Genomic DNA, 22,058 nt, shown 5'->3' on the forward strand with positions numbered 1-22,058 from the left:
AGTGAATTCCAGATATTTGAATGTAATATAACAGTTAGATGTTCTTTATAATAGAAATATATCTGGTTTCTATTCTTGGTATCTTGATATTCTTGATTACTTGTATAGAAAGTTAAAACTTCAGTACATACACATTTACATTTTTGTAAGTTGAATTATGTATACTTATATATACCTGTTATATTGTTTTAATAGTCATTAAATTTTAATAGTATGGAAAATAGTAAGCATAGTTGGTCTTAATATCAAGGTTAAGGAAGTGACTGAAATAATATGATTTGGAATTTTTAATTCACTTAGTTAACTTTGTCTGGGTATTAAATACCCTGCTGGGACACAGGAATACAAAGATGAATGAAACATACCTACTGCTTTAAGGTACTAAATCTAATGCAAAAGGCTGTTAGTCAACTAGTTTAGCTTGTCGAACAGGTAAATTTGATTGACAAAATGCAGCTCAAATTTTCTTATCTAACTCAGAATATTTTTGTATACTTACAGAAATAATTCACTTAACATTTAAAAAATAAATTATGTATGTTAGTTGCCAAACTCTGTGCTACTTGTGTCCTTTAAAAGAACACTAAAGAAGAAAATATATCATAAATTTAGTCATAGTGATCTCATTACAAATCCCATTTTAATTAAGATTTTATTGGGAATAAGAAAAAATGATACATTTACAGACAAATTGTACAATTTAATATAAGAAAGTATATGGTAGTAAAATACGCTTTATGCTGTAAAGAATTTTTATATTGCATGGGATTGATTTGACCTGTGAATTCAGTTTTGGGAAGTAATAAAAACAAACTGTATGTAAATAAAGGAATTGATCAGAGTCCAAAAGAGATCATCTTGGCATTCTTAATTAGACCTACATCTACAGAGTCATTTTTCTTCTATGATAGATAATAATGAAGCTTGTTGTTCACTGAAGAGTTAAATGAAAAAGGCATTTGTGGTGCTGCATAAAATGGTGCTGATTTAGCAGGTGCAAGATTTGGAGCTGATTTACCAAGGATAATTTATAAACTGGGTGGGGAGTGGACTTATTTTTTTCCTTTTAATGGAATTTAAAAATATTTCTGTGTAATTATATTTATATACTTTAAAATGTGATCTAGCTTTATGTTAAAATCTCTAAGATGGGAATACATGGTATGTGAACTTATCCTCTAAAAAGGATAACTAGTTATTCTCCATCTTCACTGAGGTTAAAAGAAGAGGACAGCATCTTAAATTGTAGAAGGAAGAAATTCTTTTAGATATGAAGAAGAAATTCTTGACAGCATTAAAACCAGAACTGACTATCTAAAGAGGTTTTAAATTTTTCTTTTTGGATGCCTTTTAAGAATGTAACAGATAGTAACTCAACATAGATGGTTTAGATATAGCCATTTCTTGAAGGATATATACAAAATGATATCCAGAGGTCAGTACTGCTCCATAATTCTGTGCTTTCATTACCTATTTTAAAATTTGTTCCATAAATTGCTTGTCCACTTTTAGTAAGTTGCTATATTTCCTAGAGAGAAGGTTGAATAAAGATTCTCATAAATTCAGTGATGCTGTCTTGTGGCAAAAAGATACAAGTAAAGAATCAAAGTATTAAATTCTGTCAAGTCTCTATTATCTCTATACAGTGGGGCCTTAATTTTTTTTCATTCACTCTGCTTAATAGAGTATTCTAAACATAGATAAGATTTTATTTACTATAACACAGCAGAAGAAAAGGCTTTTGGCTTAAAGCAGTTATTTCCTGCCATGGAGTACAGAAACTAACAAGCTCAGAACTCAACCTTGGATTAATCTACTGAAAGTAATCAAGAATCACGTGACCATTTCTGCAGTGTTACAGGCTGAGGAAGAGCGAAATCTTTTCCTGAGACAAAACTGATGGTTTCCTTATAACTTCTGCTTTATTTGGGGATCACAACCAAATATAAGTTCAAAAGCACTTATATATAAGTTGAATGGCTCAGTGTAATTTTTTTATAGTATCTTTTCTTCTCCCAGCTACTTTAAGACTTAATTGTATAAGTGTTATTTTGGTTATAACTATTTAAAGAAAAGTATACATTATCTTAAGTAATTGTAACAGCTTCCTCTATTAATAACAGTTTTAGAAGCTAACAACAGTTTTTAGTAAAACCACATTCAAAGCAAAGGATATTTGAGGCTAAAATAGATACATGAAGCTTTCAATGATTATGGCAGAAAGCTTACAAATAAATAATGTGTCTGAGTCTAATTCTTTAAAAAAATTAATGCAGAGATGGTTCAAATTAACATCAACAAGTTACCTTTTTACATTGGTCAAGGTTGATGCAGAAGTAAATCCTCATAGATACTGAAATTAGATTTATGCCAGTTTTTACTAATAGGAGACAGATGGGTAGATCACTTTGCTTCTACTCTCTTGTTACAGATGTTTAGTGAAATTGTGTAAATTTAAAAATCTATTTTCCCTTTAAGTGGTCTGAGCAGGGTTTTCATTTATACATTACATTTGAAATTAGCTTGAACAACCTTTTCAATCCCAGCACCGTGGGTTTTCTTGACTTTTCATTGTTGCCTTTCTATCTCTTTGTATTTACAGTTGGAAGGTTGATGCCAAATTTTGTAAAACATGTTCTCCTCCATGCTGAGATCCTCTATGCCAACAATCTCCCTAGAGTGTGTGCTTTCGTAATAAGCCCTGAAAATGGGAACTGATAATGGAAATACTGGCAGCCCCTTTACAACAGGGGTGCTAGCCTGTTTCTGTAATTAGGAATGTGCTTAGAAATAAGAGATGCTTTTGGTCTTCAATTTCAAGCCATGAAATGAAGGGATTTTAGTTTGTCTCACTTTTGGCAAACGGCAAATTTCAGTAACACTTCAGCTTCCTGAGTCTGGCCACAAAGAACCTGTTGTTTGAATGTGTTTTCAAAGCGTCGTAACTGTGCTTTCTTAATCTATTTGTAACCACAGCTTTCTTTTTGAAAATAATTATTTCCCTGATTGTCTTCTTAATATTTTTAGTTTTTATTTTCTTATTTCTCCCCACCAATCCCAGAGTTCAGTGTGTTGTCATCTATGACATAAAATAGCAAAATAATAATAACAATAGTATTTATCAAATAGTTATTATATACTGTGCACTATGCTAGGTGAATTACATGTATTTTTCATTGTATTTTTTTGTCAGTTCTATACAGAAGACACTATTATTACTTCCTATCTTATGTATGAAGGAAGCACAAGCATGTATCTAAAAAGCGATAGAGCCCATATTCTCTATCACTGTGCTGTGTCAACACTTTATATTACAAAGTACCCTGATCCACAGGTAACTGTTTTACTTAAGTCAACGTTAATCTCCTTGGTCATTTATTCATAGCCATCCTCTTTCATTTGGAAAATATTAATTAACACCTGCTATGTGCCTGACACTTTGGAAGGCTCTGGGAATATAAGGATGAATGAGTCCAGTTCTTGTCCTTGAGATGCTTATAGATGAATTAAATAAAACATAACAATACCTACAACCATAAATATCAAAATGGGCACCGAGTCACCCGATGTACCATTGTAAATGCACAAGGGTGCTGTGAAATATTTAAAATTTTTATGGGCAACACAGCGACACCTACTGGATATTACATGAACTACTTTCAATTTATGTGTTTTTTGTTTTGTTTTGTTTTTTTCAACTGGCTACTAAGTTAATAGGGCATTAATACTTGTGGAATTGTTTAGAGCTACTCATTTAATAAACAGAACTGATACAGATTTCTTTTGGCCTAGAATATTGTGAAAAATATTACTAAGGACACTATTAACAGAGAACATTTAGGAATCTCTGGCCCAAGGAAAGATGTTTGATATTTTTATCAGAGCAATTAAAGAACCCTTAAACAAAACTGAACTAGGAAAATCTTGTAGGTACCAAGGGTTCAGGAGATGAAAATGGGACTGTGAAACTGGTTATGAAAGTGATATTCAGTTGGGTACACATAAATACTTATGTATTTTACTCACAAAGATATTTAAATAAATCTCATTTTGATGAACTTGAGTTATTTTGAATCCAAATTATGAAAGATTTTTAGGAAATAGGTCAAAACACTTTGAGTGAGCTAATTACATGATTTGGCTTATGTTTAAATAATAAAAACATAATAGGCTATCAATCTTATATTTGAAGGTGGCATTTTTGACACTTTATTTTACTGCTTCTAACCTTAGGTAAACTGAATGTACTGACTAGGAAGAGCATATTATGCTGTCACCTTAAGAATATATAATTATAACATCTCAGCAGATGGGTAGACATCTCATAGAAAAATAACTGTAAATCTGAGGGAGAGATGTATTTGACAGTCTAACATCTCCACACTTCTAGTTTCCTTTAGTTAAGAATTGCCGCAAGCTTCTCTAGTAATTTGAGGCCTTGAAGCACATTGAAATTGCTAGCAATGTTTCCCTAGCTACTTTTTTCATGAAAAGATGATTATGTGATGCTAAGAGGATTTGTTGACAAGAGGAAAATTTTTTATTGCACAAGTCTGCTTTTGAGGAAAAAAAAAGAATCAATGGAAAATAGCAGTTGGATCATTTTCTGACAGATTAGAGAGATTATCACTGGGACTTGATCCATCATCTTAGAGCTAAGATTTAACTATACTATTCATATCATCAAGTGAAGGACTAAAGGATGAGAAAATATGAAAGCTCCATTAGGGATAATATATGTAGGATAAAATAATATACATGAAATAAATGATGACCCTTGAGGTCTATATATATAGACCTCATGTAATGAAGAGTTTGGTGGCATTGTAGAAAAGATCACTTTAATTTAGAAAAAAGGATCAGGACTCAACACTTGTTTCTGCCATTTATTTAGAAATACGACCTTAAACTTGTTATTTTACTCCCATTGACTCTGTGTTTCCACAACTAGAAAAGAATGTTGCAGGAGGGAGTAAATGAGACAATCCAGGCAAAATACTATACTTACACAGGGCCTTGTATGTAATAAGTATAATGGGTCACATTTGACTGTTGGCAAAAGAGTCACTAATGAGATGTAAAAAATAGAAGCTTATTTATTTATTTATTTATTGTAAGAAACATGTGAAAAAGTTGCAGTCATCATCCAGTAGGTGGTTTCATAATTTCATTAGCATTCATCTGTTTGCTTCACTATCCCTAACAAAGGACTCTCGAGATCTCATCCTGGTTTAAGGTCTAGCCATCACACTCAGATTGGATACAGGAAGTAGGAGGAAAGGGAAAAAGAAAAGGAGAGCATGTGACAGCTGTCTATGATCCTTTAGATGAGGTTTCCTGAATATTATATTTAATAATTTGCTGCTATTCTTTTTGCTATAACTTAATGACCTGGCCTTGCATAGATAGTCTAAAAAATGTTGCCTCTTAGCTGGGCAAATGGACTTCTGGAATAAAACAGAGCCCTATTACAGGGTCTTCTTAGAATGAAGAGGAGGATAGGCAACTCGTGGTCTCTTGCTCTAAATATTATTCATTTAATATGAAACTTTTATTTATTCACCTCTAAACTAAGTGTATCTGTTTTCTTTGATTGATAAAAGGATTAAGTGAGATTATAAGTGCCTATCAAAGTCATCATTTGTTAAAGAAATACAAGAACATTATGTTTAGATTGTAAGGTATCATTTAGCATCTACAGTTGACCATTGAACAACAGAGGAGTTAGGGGCACCAATCCTGATGCAGTTGAAAATCCACATATAACTTTTGAATCCCTCCAAATTTTACTACTGATATAGCCTACTGTTGACCAGAAGCTTTACTGCTAGCAAAACCGTCAATTAACGCCTATTTTGCATACGTATGATACACTACATTGTTATAACAAAGTAGATAAAAGAAAATGTTATTAAAAAAACCAAAGGAAGAGAAAATGCATTTACAGTACTGTACTGATTTATCCATATTGTAAGTTTATGTCATTCGTTTAGTAAGAGGAATCATCTGTCTGAAATGGTGGGCATCCCTGGGGCACTTCATATGGGTCCCATGGTGTTATTCAAACACAATGAAAAATATGTGAGAACTGCAAGAGATCACTTTTTACTGGGATACACAATTTACTGGAGAGATGAACTGTTCACATGGAGATGATTAGCATCCACAGCATTTTAAGCAGATACTTGGAACACTTAAGCTTACAGCAATAGCAACAGGAAGGGGCTACAAAATTATTACATAATATGTACTACAGTTAATTTATGCAGTTATCATTTAATACTGCACCTTTACATTTGTTTACATTTCTCTGACTGCCAATGGCACCATATACAGTAAGGGTTTGTGTGTGTAAGTTAGTAAATTTCAACTTTTTATAATAGATTTGTGTATATTTTATGGTACTAAATTATAGACTAGTATATACATGTATTTTATGCATTTGTTACATACCTTTTTCTTATTTTTAAAAATATTTCTAGGCTATTTAGAAATATTTTTAAAATATTTAAATATTTATAAATATTTAAATAAATGGTGCATCTGTGAGATTTTTTTCCAATTGTTGCATATCTGCAAAACATTTTGCAATGTATTTATTGAAAAAAAATGTGTGTATAAGTGTACCCATGCAGTTTAACCCATGTTGTTGAAGGGTCAATTATGTTGTCTCTTTAAATTGCTCTGATTTCTAAGTGTATAGTCAACTTCTTGAATATTTTTGATGCTTTTGTTATCGGAAACCACATAGATTCAGAAATCTTATTAATGGATTTTTATAGAAGGTGATACAGAATCTCCTTCTACTGTGTAAATAGGAGCCAATTTACTTTATATAAAACCTTATAAAGTGCAATCCATCCAAAGTTACTTGGAAAGTAGGGTGATCGATTTAGTTGTATATTTGAATTAGCATTATGTTTAACATGAAATAATGAAAATTAGAATGAAATTCATTTACAATAATATTTTTCCAAGTATCGTTTAAAATATCATTCAGAAAACACTTAGATGTTTTATTTTAAGATATTTTAAAATGTTTTACATTTGCTTAAAATTTTACAATTGAGGAAACATTTCTACATATACATCATATCTCGTTTCCTTATAATAATAATTCTGTAAGCTTATGCACTGAAAAAAATGGTAGAAAAGTAAGAAAAACTGCTCAAGGACCCACAGGCTATTTTAGAATTATAATATTAATTCTCGTCTTCTAAATTCAGTGCACATTGCATTACATGACAGTCCTCTCCATATTTAGCAACAGAGATAAGAATGTTGGCATCGGGGCCGGGCGCGGTGGTTCATGCCTGTAATTCCAGCAGTTTGAGAGGTGGAGGTGGGTGGATCATTTGAGGTTAGGAGTTCAATTCCAGCCTGGCCAACACGGTGAAACCCCGTCTCTATTAAAAGTATGAAAATTAGCCGGAAGTGTTGGTACACACCTGTAATCCCAGCTACTTGGGAGGCTGAGGCAGGAGAATTGCGTGAACCCAGGAGGTGGAGGTTGCAGTGAGCTGAGGTCACACCACTGCACTCCAGCCTGGGCGACAAAGCGAGACTCCACCTCAAAAAAAAAAAAAAAAAAAAAAAAAAAAAAAAGTTGGCAGCATGTGGAGATTGGACTACTCTGATGTTATGTCAAAAACTGTTCATTTCAAAATAACTAACAGTTACTTAGATTGCAAGCTCTAAAAGGTAGGATTACCATTTTCATTTGTAACTTTGAAAGTGCCTTGTTAGTAGTCACTCAAAAATTTTTTCAGTGCTGTTTATTTACTTTTTAGGCATTAGCCAATAATAAGCATTATTTGAAATTAAGTAGTTTATTTGAAACACTGTTACATATTGATGTTCACATTGATATTTTTAATTTAAGAAAATTATATTCTGCATTCTCTTTAGAAAGTCTTTTTCTGTTGGTAGCTTTTTTATGCAGGGTCTGAGGTAGTACATATGATCTAGAATGATCTAGATAATGTCCTCAGAATTCTATTGCTATCTCTCTCTCTCTTTTTTTTTTTTTTTGAGACAGGGTCTTTCTCTGTCACCTGGGCTAGAGTGCAGTGGTACAATCATGGCTCACTGAAGCCTCAACCTCCTAGGCTCAAGTGATTCTCCTGTCTCAGCTTCCCAGGTAACTGGGACTATGGGCACACACCACCACTCCCAGCTAATTTTGGTATTTTAGTAGAGATGGAGTTTCACCATGTTGGCCAGGCTGCTCTCCAACTCCTGTGCTCAAGTGATCCGCCAACCTCAGCCTCCCGAAGTGTTAGTACTACAGCCATAAGCCACCACACCTAGCCTGTAAGTTTATTTGATGTAATGGCTGTACACAGAAAATTCAAATCATTACTTTTTACTTTCTGTGATAATCATATTATGACTAAAAAACAAAAACCCATAAAATACTGAAAATTTGGCATTTTTTTCTTTTGAGAACATTTTCTTTTTGTAAAATAACACTAACCTAAAAAAAATCCAAGTGATACAAAACATTTTAGTTTGAAATAAAATATTTAATATAGTTTTAAAATCCCAAATAATCAGAAATGTACCCAAAATAATTACATATTGTTCACTGAAATACATTTATACTTGTGAAAAATGTCCAAGTAGAAGGGAATAGTTAAATAATTGACTTTATGTCTATATGATGTTACCGAACTCTCAAAAATAATGCTTTCAAAGAATATTTTATAACAAAAAATATTTACAATATGTTATGTTGAGAAGTGATGCAGAACTATATATACATTTAATTGCAATTGGGGTTTATAGAAATATTCACACCTGTGCGCATATACATACTTCATTTGAAAAATACTGGAGGACTGTTCTTCACAATGTTAATATCTTTAAGTTGTGGAGTACAGGTTGAGTCATTTTATCATTTATGCTTTTACATATTTTATAAATTTCTATAATTAAAATGTATTCAAATATAAAATAAAATGGTTTCATTTCACTAATTCAAATATATTTATTGTGCACAACTAGATATTCCTATGCATATGTATAACTATAGATTTTTTTTTTTTTGGTAATCTGACCAAAATGGGTATCATGCACTGCATTGGATATTTTTGTAATTTACTATCCAATTTCCTTTGAAAAGATTTAGTACTGAGATTTTGGGTCAAAGGGTAGAGTTAGTTTTAAATTCAAATATACTATACAGTGTCATAAAAAATTCTACCAATTGTGCATGTTTTTTTCCCACCCTCAATAATTCTGAGTGTTGTCATATTTTTCATCTTTATCTACCTGATAGGAATAGGAACAATTATTCCCATTTTCAGTTTCATTTCTTTGGATGTAATGAACTATAATTAATTGACCAGCATTTTTTGATGACTTACCTATTTATGCCTTTGCTTAATTTTTTATTAGTATGTTGGGTTTTCACCTATTGGTTTACAAGAGTTTTTTTGTCTTGAAAAAATAACCCTGTCTGTCAGGTGTGCTCATTTTCCTATTTTATTTTTAAAGTCTTGTATATAGTAACATTTTTCCATATAGATATTACAATTTTTAAGCACCCAAATGTATCAACCTTCTTCATAGTTGTAAAACAGGCTTTCAGCGCCTTTAGCTAAAGAGTATACAAAATATTTACTATAATAATTTATTATTGTATTTTAAAGTTTTATTTTCCAGTAAAATTTTTGATCTCTCTAGAATTTATTTGGCTGTATAAAGCAAGAAATGAAAGTGTGCTTTTTCATTTATTTCCAATGAACATTCAGGATTCTTAATACCAATTTTAGAATAATGGTCTTAAGCAAGCTGATATGAGACACACATTTTTTCATGTATAATATCCCTATATACTTGATAATTAAAAATACAGATTATTAAAATGTAGATAGTTTACAAAGATGATTCATTTATTCATAAAACTATTAACACCTATTGTCCTATACTCTCATTCTTTCATTCATACAGCACCAATTTATTGAGACTTTTTAATACTGGATACTTATGGTTCACGATCTGTGACCTTAGGGATCTAAAAGTTAAGTCATTTATATTTATGTGCAAATTATTAAGTATGAATCTATCAGATATCTCTAGTATAATAGTATTTTGAAGTAATGGAGCAGTGAATAAATTATTTCAAGAAAGTCTGAAAAAAGTGTTCTCCTAAATAATATTCTTGTAAAGAAAGAAACCTTTATTCCTTAAGTCTTTGAAGATATACGTCATAGAATTGAAAATGATTATAAAGAGTACATATAGCCAACAAATATAAAAAAAAAGAAAACATTCATTCCTTAAGTCTTTGAAGATACATGTCATAGAGTTGAAAATGATTTTAAAGAGTACATATGGCCAAGAAATATGAAAAAAAAGTTCAGCATCACTAATCATCAGAGGAATGCAAATTAAACCCACAATAAAATACCATCTTACACAAATCAGAATGCCTATTATTGAAAAGTCAAAAAACAACTGACGTCTGCAAGGATGCAGAGAAAAAGGAACACGTATATACTGTTTTGGGGAATGTAAATTAGTACAACACCTGTGGGAAACAGTATGGAGAGTTTTCAAAGAACTAAAAATAGAACTAAACTTTGATCCAGCAGTCCCACTACTGCATATTGTGTTTTATCCAAAGGAAAAGAAATCATTTTATTAAAAGACACCTGCACGTGTATGTTTTTTGTACACTCTTCAAAATAGCAAAGTCATGAAATCAACCAGTGTTCATCAACAGATGACTGGATTAAAAATGTGATATGTGTAGGCACAGACACACATACACCATGGAATACTAGTTGGCCATTAAAAAGAATGAAATCATGTCTTTTGGACCAACATGGATGGAGCTGGAGGCCATTATCATAAGTGCAATGACTCAGAAACAGAAAAAAGACACATGTTCTCATTTATAAGTCAGAGCTAAACAATGGGTATGTACAGCCACACAGAGTGGAATAATAAACACGGGAGATGTGCAAAGCTAGGAGGGTGTGATGGGGGTGAGGGATGTAATACTATGTATTGGGTACAATGTACACTATTCAGGTGATGGATGCACTGAAAGCCCAGACTTCACCATTATGCAATATATCCATGTAACACAAGTGTATTTGTACCCCTAAATCTACAAAAATATAAATTAAACATATTGTTGTTAAGAAAGAAAGCTTGATTCCTCAAGTCTTTGAAGATACAAGTCATAGAGTGGAAAATGATTTTAAAGATGATCTATTTCTGGCTGGTCGTTGTGGCTCACGCTTGTAATCCCAGCACTTTGGGAGACTGAGGCGGGCAAATCACGAGGTCAGGAGTTTGAGACCAGCCTGGCCAACATGGTGAAATCCCGTCTTTACTGAAAATACAAAAAATTAGCTGGGCGTGGTGGTGGTCGCCTGTAATCCCCGCTACTTGGGAGGCTGAGGCGAGAGAATCGCTTGAACCCTGGAGGTGGAGGTTGCAGTGAGCTGAGATGGTGCCGCTGTACTCCAGCCCAGGTGACAGTGTGAGACTGTCTCAAAAAAAAAAAAAAAAAAAAAAAAGATTATTTCTGTTCCCTGTTTTTATACATAAGAAAATTATGACCCAAACAGATTGAATGGCTTAATCAAGATCACATTGCTGGATTTCCAAATGTTTCTTGTTTTTTGGTTTATCAAGGTGTTCCCATAGTATGAAGAAAGAAAGATTCATAGTGACAGAGCTATTATTGTTTCCTCCTTTTCTAACCTTTTATAGCACTATTGCATTATTTTTGAGAGTTAACCACTTTTTTTTGTGCATTATATACAACTGTTAATACTTGTATCTCCCTATTCTCATTCAGTGATTTTCCCTATAAGCATATTGGTTCTCTTCACTGTCAGATTATTTTTCAGCCCTGTATGTACCCTGATCAAGGAACTTTTTAGGGAATATGTGTAAGGTGAGATGAGTCATTTATTCTTTTCTTCCCATGAACAATTTGTTTCTTAAAATATCTGTGTGGCTGAAGACAAAGAAAAACAGTGACCAGGTTACAAAACTAATTGTTGTTAAACTTGTGTTTAGTTCTACTAAATAAAAAATTCTATTAAATGAAACCCTCAAAAGTCAGCCTTCTATAGTGAATCACTAGTGACAAACCATTATTCTTACTATCACAGAAATAGATGAATGTACAGATGAGGCAATTATATTATTTAGGGGCAGTTATGCTTGTATTTAACAAGTTGATTTTCCTTTGTGTAGAAAGAAATACTAGAAACATAGACGAGTTGTTTTTAGGGTCCTAAGTGAGTCTGTAGTTGATTAATTCGAGGGGTATGACATTTAGTTACCATGCCCTCATGATGAGGTCTGAACAAGTGCTTAAAAGCAGTTTATCTTTCAAAAACAGCACCTGTGTTTCAGAATAGAGAAAAATAAATAGCTTGGTCATTGGCTTAAACAATTCCTTTATCTTTTGATGTTTATTCTATTTAATTCTTCTCAGTAAGTCTTTAGAGACATATACAGAATCACTCTTTTAATTTGCACACAATATATGAAGAATGTGAAAGTGAATTCCATAATCATAATATGTTTGAAGTTGTAATTTTATTTTGTAGTGTATTTGTAATATACTTTTAATGAAGGGTAAAACATTTCAAACAACCATCTTTCAGGAAGGTATATGCTTTCAAGTCCTAAATCTGATACCATTATATCTTTTCATATTCAACAAGTGGCTCCCTTCTGCAGGGCCTGCCCTCATCTCTGAGCTTTTCTTGAGGGGCTTAGCTATTTCTTCTTTCACTGACTTTTACCCACGTATATATGCGTATGTTACAGAGACTATGTGAGTCCTGTGCACACAAAGCCAATATTCAGCTAAGTATGTAGTTCTTGATAAATGGGCAAGAAAATGAGCAATTTTGCCCTGGACCACAAATGACCGATTAGCTTTGGAATTTTGAAGTTGAAAGGGTAGCTTATTAGCATAATGTTGTGCATAAAGAAATTTGGTTGATGTCACTCTAAAACTTTTAATGTAATATACCATTTGGGGCAGGTTTATGTATATTATGGCATAGTACTTACTTTTTAATATCCTTCCCATAGTATAAATGAAAGGTAATGCATTATATTTATAATGCTTACTAATTTAAAAACTAAACTACATATTTCTGAAACACAAATATAATAATTTTTCATTTTGTTGATTAAAATACAATATTATTTAATAACACCATTAAAGTATGATTTTCATTATTTATCATTTTTTGACCTTCTTTGAAGTTACTACTTAGATATTTAGTAGGTATTTTTGCCTTTTTGAGAAAGGGCAAAGAATGGCTCTTTAATTGGAGTATATAAGAGCACTTTATTTCTCCTGTTTTAGAAAAAAACCTGGGTCATACATTTTTGTCATAATTCATAACAAAATGTGAAAATTTTTAAAAAACTCATTTATAAGCTAATATGATTTCTGCATAGATTTATGATATGTTTATGTTTACAAAATTTATCCTTATTTTCCTGATATTTTCCCCATTCAAAAAAACAGGAGTGGAATAAAATGTTCAAACATTTGCATCATGGTTCACGGTTACCTTTTCAGGCTGTATCTTTCTTTATTCTTAACCACTACCTTTGCCAGGGTTTTTACTTATTCCAAATTTATTGGTAAAGAAGTCAGTTGGGGGAGTGGGAAAGGGTTATAAATGATTACATTTATCACTTCAACAGCTTTGTCTATGCTTACTAAGGAATTTGTCAAATAGAAAGATGGAGGTGAATTACAACAGATTTTGAAAGCTGTAGCCTATATCCAGCATGTCATTACATTACATATTTTACAGTCACCTTGGCTTCAGGTGAGATCTGTCAGCTTGTAAAGCTAAATGAGAGTCTTCCTAGTAGAACCTCTTTGGGGTCAGTTAAACAATTTCCAGTTACCCTGGGTAAAGAATCAGTTCGTTCAACCTCCTTTCACTTTCAGAAGGAATTTTGGATCTATATTTTGCCGTACCTTTCACACACCACTCCAGAAGAGCCTGTCATGGCATGATATTCTTTTGTGTGACAGTAAAGTCTGGGGAGTAACAATTTTTACTTCCTATAGATTCTGCACATATTATTATTATCCCTTAGTGGTCAGATTCTGTTTCTCATGATTACATGTTGTTTACTGTATGTGGTCAAATCTTGCTTCTGACTTACTCCATAGATCATAAAGAGTAAAGAAAGCATTTATAGTGTATACAAAACAGTTCAGGCAATCTTTCTAAAAAGTTACTTAAGTTATTAACTATAATGTTCCAGTCTTAAAATCTTTACCAACATTATCCTAACCTTCTCACTGTAGTCTATATGAGTGGTGGGAAGAAAACAGTGAGTAGGAAAAGTAGAATCTGCTGGATGATTATTGACTCTTTCACTATTCCCTGTAGCTAAGATACTTTTTTGAATTTGGTGTTTTCTGAACTTAATCATCTCTTTCTATTCTGCAATGACAAAATACATTCTTCCCATCAAGTTCCTGAAATGTTAACTAATCTTTGCTTGTGGCTCTCATTATTGTTTGAAAGCAGGAAAATAATAAAAGTGGGTACATGTGTTGGTGTAATGGAAAATGGAATTGCTTGATTTTATTTTCCAAATGGACAAGACAAGAAATATAGGAAAAAAATAAACAAGACAAATATTTATTGCAGAGTGGCTATGTGTACTATTAAGTTTATGTTGTATGAGGTGTGAAGGCTCCAAATATCTGTAACTTTTCACTATATTTTTCTTTCAAATAAAGTCCTTACATAAGCTTAAATATTGTGTATAACTTATTTTCTTGTCTCAGCAAATGTTTCATGACATTCAGGTTACTGGATCTGAGAGAAAACTAGCTGTGACATCTGTCAACACATTGATTTCCAGGGTTGATACAGATGGTCTGAGCTGATCTCTGGTCTCTTTTACCACACCATTTGTGTCCCTTCCAGACTTACATGCTCATTCAAAGTGAATGACCTTCTGAAAGAGGATCAGTCATGAAGGGCATTTAAAAGATATATTCCCTTTCTGTAACTTCTAGACATGTTCATAATTTATTCAAAGATATAAATCTGTAGAACAAAATAGACAACCTTTGGTTGGGGTGAGTCTTTTATTGAGAAGCAGTGTAGTGAATAGAGACTTGACCTTGGGAGTCCGCAAACCTGCCTGACTAGTTATTTGCTTTATGACTTTTCAGCCTTAGTTTCTTCAACGAAGTGGGTTAATACTATCTTAAAGGATTGTTTAAAAACACTAAACACATTCAATAAACCAACATTTTTGGGTACTGACTATTGACCATGCTCTATCCAGGTCTTGAGCACTAAAGAAAGGAGTTTCAAATAACTAATGAGCAAATAAGTAAAATAGTCATGCCCTCACGTTGATTACATTAAAGTTCGGGGAAATAGGCAATAAACAAATACATTTGTAAAATATATACTATGCTTAATGGTAATAAATTCTATAAAAGCAAAAAATAGAAGGAAGTACAAGACATAATGCTGGAATGGGGCTTGTGATTTTAAGTATGTTGATAAGGAAAATCTTTATTGAGGGTTCATTTTGGGTGAAGACCTAAAGGAGGTGAGGATAGGCAATAGATTTCAGGAGGAAGAACAGTAACATTTAATGCTGACACTTGTTAAAAAAAATCAGCGCAGGCTGGGTGCAGTGGCTCATGCCTGTAATCCCAGCAATTTGGGAGGCTGAGGCAGGCAGCTCGCGAAGTCAGGAGATCGAGACCATCCTGGCCAAACATGGTAAAACCCCATCTCTACTAAAAATACAAAAAATAGCTGAGTGTGGTGGTGCGTGCCTCTAATCCCAGCTACTCAGGGGGCTGAGGCACGAGAATCACTTGAACCCAGGAGGTGGAGGTTGCAGTGAGCCGAGATCGCGCCAGTGCACTCCAGCCTGGAGACAGAGCAAGAGCAAGACTCCGTCTCAAAAAAAAAAAAAAAAAAAAAGAAAATCAGGGCAATTGCTGGCTCAAAGTACAGTAAGTGCTTAATGAATGTTTATTGTTATAAATAATCTTGGTTTTAAAATGAGATTTTTTTGATATGAAATTTGTTATTTCACTTTGTGATCATGGAAATAGCATGTGACTGAGTTGATACTGTCAGTATTTGGTTGCCTTTCTTTTTGGCATTTGACATGTAAAAACATAATCCAGAGAACAAATAAAAACAGTCTTAAAATCTTGTGTTCAGAAAGATAATTTGCTTGTTTCAGATACATTTATGTTTTTTCCGAAACTTAAAAATATAATTATTCCTTAAAAATTGAATCAAAACTATTCTTTAAAAACTGATACAGAAACTGATAAAGCCTTTATGTTTTTACTAGAAGAGTCTTTTAAAACACTTAAAGCTTTGTTTTACCTTATTGTTGGGAGAAAGCTAACAATAGATGAGCCTGAAACATTGACTTTTATCCATCTTGAATTTCATGGAGCATCCAGAATGATGCATCTTTCCCTTCAAATATTTATCCATCACTTCCAGACAAGTAGTGTATGAGGCAATAAATAACAGATAGCTAGAACAGGAGAGAACAGTTTTTTAATGCCTTGTACTTAAACTGTCACTCTGCCAGGAAGTAATAACTGAATGCTGCATTATTTAAGGCAAGGTAATAGACTCCTTCCTTTTAGAGGCAAATTACTTTGGGATCTGCTACCTTACTCTCAGAAGCCAGGGTTTCCTCAGTGAAAAACTGGAGTTGCTAGATTTGATGTGATGTGATTGACTACTGAATCTTAATGCTTTAGATACCAGAAAAGAGTTTGCTTTTCTTCTGTCCATGATTCATCATTAAATGAAGAGTCTTGCAAAGTGCAGCTTTTCCATGGGGGAGTTAGTAGGGTGCATTGTAAGGAGCATAGACTTGGAGCTAAGATGCTCTGCATTTGACTCTGCTACCCAGTAAATTGTATGATTTTGGATAGATTATCTAATGTCCTTGAATAATTCATTTTGTTACCTGTAAAACAGAAGTAATAATACTAACTTTATTGAATTGCTGAGATGATTAAATTATGTAAAGATCTGGACCTTATTTTTTGGTGCCAACAAATACATATTTATTACTTACGGATGAGTTAAAGATCTCAAGTTTGAAGCAAATATGTAAGTTTAGCTGTTGAGTTTTCAGAATAGGTGTTGCAATTCCTATGGCTGTTATATAAGGCACCTAGAAAATATTAATACCATTTCCTATTCCCTCTCTTCGTTTGACTTTTTAAAAATCATAAAGTTTGTGATCCAGAAGATCATATTCTACTTGAAGGCTTTATATTAAGCTTCTACCTCCACAAATCTTTGTGTGTGAAATGTATGTCCAATTTTAAAAATCATCTAGTAAATGTAAGAGAGCAGAGTTATAGATCAATACTATTGTGCACAGTCATAGAGTTGGTTGACAGAGTTTGGGCCTATTTGAATGCCACTATTTTAAAAATGCAGCTTCTACTCAGTTGAACAGTTGCATTTGATGTTAAAAAAAAAATCGGCTATTGAATATACCCTACTCTCAAATACACTTATTTACATGTTATTGCAAATTTACTTGCTTTTGAATGGTAATCATGAGAGATCCCCATCATAACCTTAGAATATAAGACTTTCATGTTCTCTTTGTAGAGGTGTTTATTATGTGGTCTGTAGGATAATAGGCTAAAGTGGACCAATGACTAGAAAATAAAATTAGTTGTTATGCCTCTTCACTTTTTAATTTCTTTATTTTGGATAGATACACAATAGATGTGTATTTTCATAAATGATTCAGTTTTACTTTTTAACTTTTTTACTCCTTATTAAAATAATTTTGTCATTTTTTGATGGGATGTGAATTTAATATGACAATGTTTATAATAGTGTTTCAAGTTGTTATAGATGTAAGCAGTGTTATTTTCTGTATTTATTGAGATTTTAATCACTAGAAAATTTTAATTAGTAGGATTTTTAAACAGACGTACTGTTTTCGGTTTCTCCTGTTAATACTATTTTGATATCTTAAACAATATTGACAAACATGTGATCTTGCTTTCAAATTGTTTTATGGTACACATTCCCAAACACACTAATCTTTGAACATGTAAACATTTGAATATTTGTATCTTAATTATTTTGTGTAGTGGCCTTCTCATTCTAAGCCCAATGCTTGTTTCATTCCATGGCAGTCATCTTCATTTTGAACATCAGGTATATATTCATTGGCATCGTATAGAAATTGGAGTGTACTGACCATCTGTTATTAACCTAAGTGGCTAATTTTAGAGTACTTAATCATTGCATGGATTTCCAGCTCTAAAAGGTAAGGGTTATATTTTTTTCTTCTCTGTAGCTTTGAAAGTGCCTTGATAATAGTTACTCAAATGTTTTTAAGTGCTATCTACTAACTTATTTTTACAAGTTATTAGCCATTAAGTAGTGTTATTTAAAATAAAAATTTATTTGAAACACTATTACATTTTGGCATTCACGTTGTGGTGGTGGTGGTGGTTGTGTTTTTGTTTGTTTGTTTGTTTGTTTTTTTGAGATGGAGTCTTGCTCTGTCACTCAGGCTGGAGTGCACTGGCGCGATCTCAGCTCACTGCAACTTCTGCCTCCTGGGTTCCAGCAATTCTCCTGCCTCAGCCTGTCAAGTAACTGGGATTACAGGCATGTGCCACCATGCCCAGTTAATTTTTGTATTTTTAGTAGAGACGGGGTTTCACCATATTGGCCAGAATGGTCTGGAACTCCTGACCTCAGGTGACGTGCCTGTTTGGGCCTCCCAAAGTGTTGGAATTACAGGCGTGAGCCACAACGTCTGGATGAGATTCACATTGTTATTGTTTACTAAATGATACTATTTTTTGCAATCTCTTTAGGAAGTCTTTACCTATTGATGACATTTTTATATGTGATGTGAGAGATAGTCATAGAATGATCTAGATAATACCTTCAGAATTCTATTGTCCTAAGTTTTTGTGATTTAATAGTTGAAAATTCAGATCATTTCTTTTACTGTCCATAATATTCATACCATGACTCAAAAATAGCCAGAAAAATATGGAAATGCAAGTGTTATTTTTTTTTCCATGTTGAAGGCTGAAGAAAATACTCGAGTGACACCCCTCTCTTCAATAAATGCTTAAAACTGGATAACCATATGCACAATAATGAAACTGGATCCCTATATTTCACCCCATACAAAAATCAACTCGAGATGTATTAAGGACTGAAACATAATACCTGAAACTATAAAGCTACTAGAAGAAAACATAAGGAAAATTCTGAAGGACATTGGTCTACTCAAAGATTTTATAGCTAAGACCTCAAAAAGCACAGGCAACAAAAATAAAAGCTGACAAATGAGACTATGTTAAACTAAACAGATTCTGCACAGTGAAAGAAACAATCTATAAAGTGGAAAGACAACCTATTGAGTGGGAGAAAATACCCCAAATATACAAGGAACTCAAACAACAGTAAAAATATACAAATAATACCATTAAAAACTGGCCAGTGGACATGAACAGATATTTCTCAGAAGAAAACATACAAATGGCCAACAAGTGTATGAAAAAATGCTCAAAATCACTGTTCATCAGGGAAATGTAAATGAAAACCACAATGAGATACCATCTTACCCTAGTTAGAATGGCTAGTATTAAAAAGTCAGAAAAATAACGGATGTTGGCAAGGATACAGAGAAAAGGGAACTCTCACACACTGTTGAAGCAAATATAAATTAGTACAGCCATTATGGCAAACAATATGGAGAGTTGTCAAAAAAATAAAAAAAATAACTAAAAATAGAACTGTCATGTGATCCAGAATTCCTACTACTAGGTATTTATCCAAAGGAAAATACATCAGCGTGTCAAAGACATACCTGCATTCCCATGTTTATTGCAGCACTATGCACAACAGCAAAGATATGAACTCAACATAAGTTTCCAGCAATAAATGAATGGATAAACAAAATGTGGTATATATACACAATGGAATACTATTTGGCCATTAAAAAGAATGAAATCATGTTATTTGCAGCAACGTGGATGGAACTGGAAGTCATTATGTTAAATGAAATAAGCAAGGCACAGAAACATAAGTATCACATGTTCTCATTCATATATGAGAGTGAAAAATGTTGATCTCATGGAGATAGAGAGTAGAATGATAGATACCAGACAGGGAAGGGTGTATTGTAGGTGGGGATGGTGATAAGAAGAGATTGGTTATGGGTACAAGCATACAGTTAGATAGAAGGTATAAGTTCTAATGTTTTATAGCAGAGTAAGGTAACTATAGGTGACAACAATGTATTGTTTATTTCAAAATAACTAAAGGAGAGGGCTTTAAATGTTCTCATCACATATAAATGATGAATACTTGGTTGATGAATATCCTAAATATCCTCAATGAGTACTTATGCATTTGATGAATTTAATAATATTTCACAGGTACCCCATAAATATATACAAATATAATGAATGTATCAAAAGAAATTAAAAATAAAAACTGCCCTACTGGTTAGAAAAAAAATAAAACAGCAATAGAAGGATTTTTAGCCTAAATCGTCAGAATGATGTACAAAATTCATAATGTTCACTGAAGAATATTTTTATTTGTGAAGACTGTCCAAATATAAGAGAACAGTTAAATAATGGAAAGCATATCTATATATTGAACATTATGCAAGTTTTCAGGACATTTCATGAGTTTAGGATAGAAGAAATAGTCACAATATAATTCTATGTTAAAAATATAAAACGGTACATTTATTTTGATCCAATTTTCATTTATAGAAAAATACACATGTATATCTGTATGTACATATTTGGGGATTTCATAAAGCCAAGTCTTGATTTCCTCTGCTAAAACTTTATTTTTTTTCAAGTCATGTTTACAAAAATATGGCTTTGTTGCAGTAACTTGGCGATTTATGAGTAAGGTGTCAGAAATAATCTAAATGGGTAATCTATCCTTACATTTCTAAATATTCAAAGTGTTCATATTTATTTAAAATAAAGAAATAAGTATCAATGAAATGCACCAATAGTAGCATTTTCAAATAATATCATAGTAATAGGCTGATGATTGAATTTCACACCTTCAAACCGACTGCCTTTTATTGCATGTAGATATAATTTAAATAAAAATATTTACTGTGTTTTTGCTTATTAAAATGCACAATATGAGCTTATTGTCTTATTGTAATCACAATGGCAAGATTTTAAGACTTTTCTGCATGGCCTTCATTCAGTAGGTAATTCTGGAGTATCTAGGTTATATCGGCTTTTTGGTAGGCCATGGAGATAACAAAAAGAACAAGAAATGTTTTTGTGTTGTTAAGAAACAGAATTTAGTGAAGACCAATTTTACAATATAGTATTTCATTATTAATGTAATAGAGGCACACATAGGGAGCTGTGGGACAAAGGACCCTAACTCTGGCTGGACTTTGTCATGAAAGGCTAAACAGATTGATGCATCTGAGGTGAAGCTGGAAATGTCAGTCAAGGATGAAGTAGAGGTAAACAGCCTTTTGCACATAGAAAATAGCATAACTAGAAGTATAACTATGGCATAGGAGATGTTGAAGAAGGAGGGTCAGGTTTTTTTAAAAAAACTTGATAATCTTATGTTAACACTATGAATATAATCAATTAAGAAGACCAAGATTTTCAGATGAGAGACATAATAAAGGCAACTATAAAAATATGCTTTTGCATGCTGCATATTAACAGTATTCAGAAAAATTGGTGAAGGAATTTTTCCACATCAGTGAATTTTCCAATAAATACTTACGGAGAGACACTTTAATGTATTTATTCTTGAGAAAAATGTTTTTCCCTATTTTACTGCTTCATTAAACCTTGTGTAAAGAACATGTTTTTCCCCCTTTACTGCTTTGCTTCTTTAAGAGTTTTTGAGGTTGGTATAATTATCAAATATCTATTTTGCTCTCTGCTCTAACACAAGCATGTCTTTCTAGACAATTGGGAGAGCTAGAACTCTTTGCCCTTTCTTTTAATGGCCCTGGGTTGCTCTGACTTT

The 22,058-nt window shown here is 32.6% G+C and overlaps 1 protein-coding gene across 13 annotated transcripts in view; it reads left to right on the forward strand.

Moving 5' to 3' along the window:
- The window catches only part of NAALADL2 (N-acetylated alpha-linked acidic dipeptidase like 2), a 1,370,084-nt gene that overhangs the window by 177,357 nt on the left and 1,170,669 nt on the right, over positions 1–22,058 (forward strand). For 10 of the 13 annotated variants that reach the window (XM_063722339.1, XM_063722336.1, XM_063722335.1 and 7 more), the window contains one exon: positions 18,191–18,324. The exons of the other annotated variants lie outside the window; for them this stretch is intronic. The gene's annotated coding sequence lies outside the window, so the exon portion shown is untranslated. The remainder of the gene's footprint in view (positions 1–18,190; positions 18,325–22,058) is intronic. 13 annotated transcript variants of the gene reach the window in all.

Source organism: Pongo abelii, chromosome 2 (assembly GCF_028885655.2).
Source record: "Pongo abelii isolate AG06213 chromosome 2, NHGRI_mPonAbe1-v2.0_pri, whole genome shotgun sequence".
In the NCBI taxonomy this organism is placed as follows: Eukaryota; Metazoa; Chordata; class Mammalia; order Primates; family Hominidae; genus Pongo; species Pongo abelii.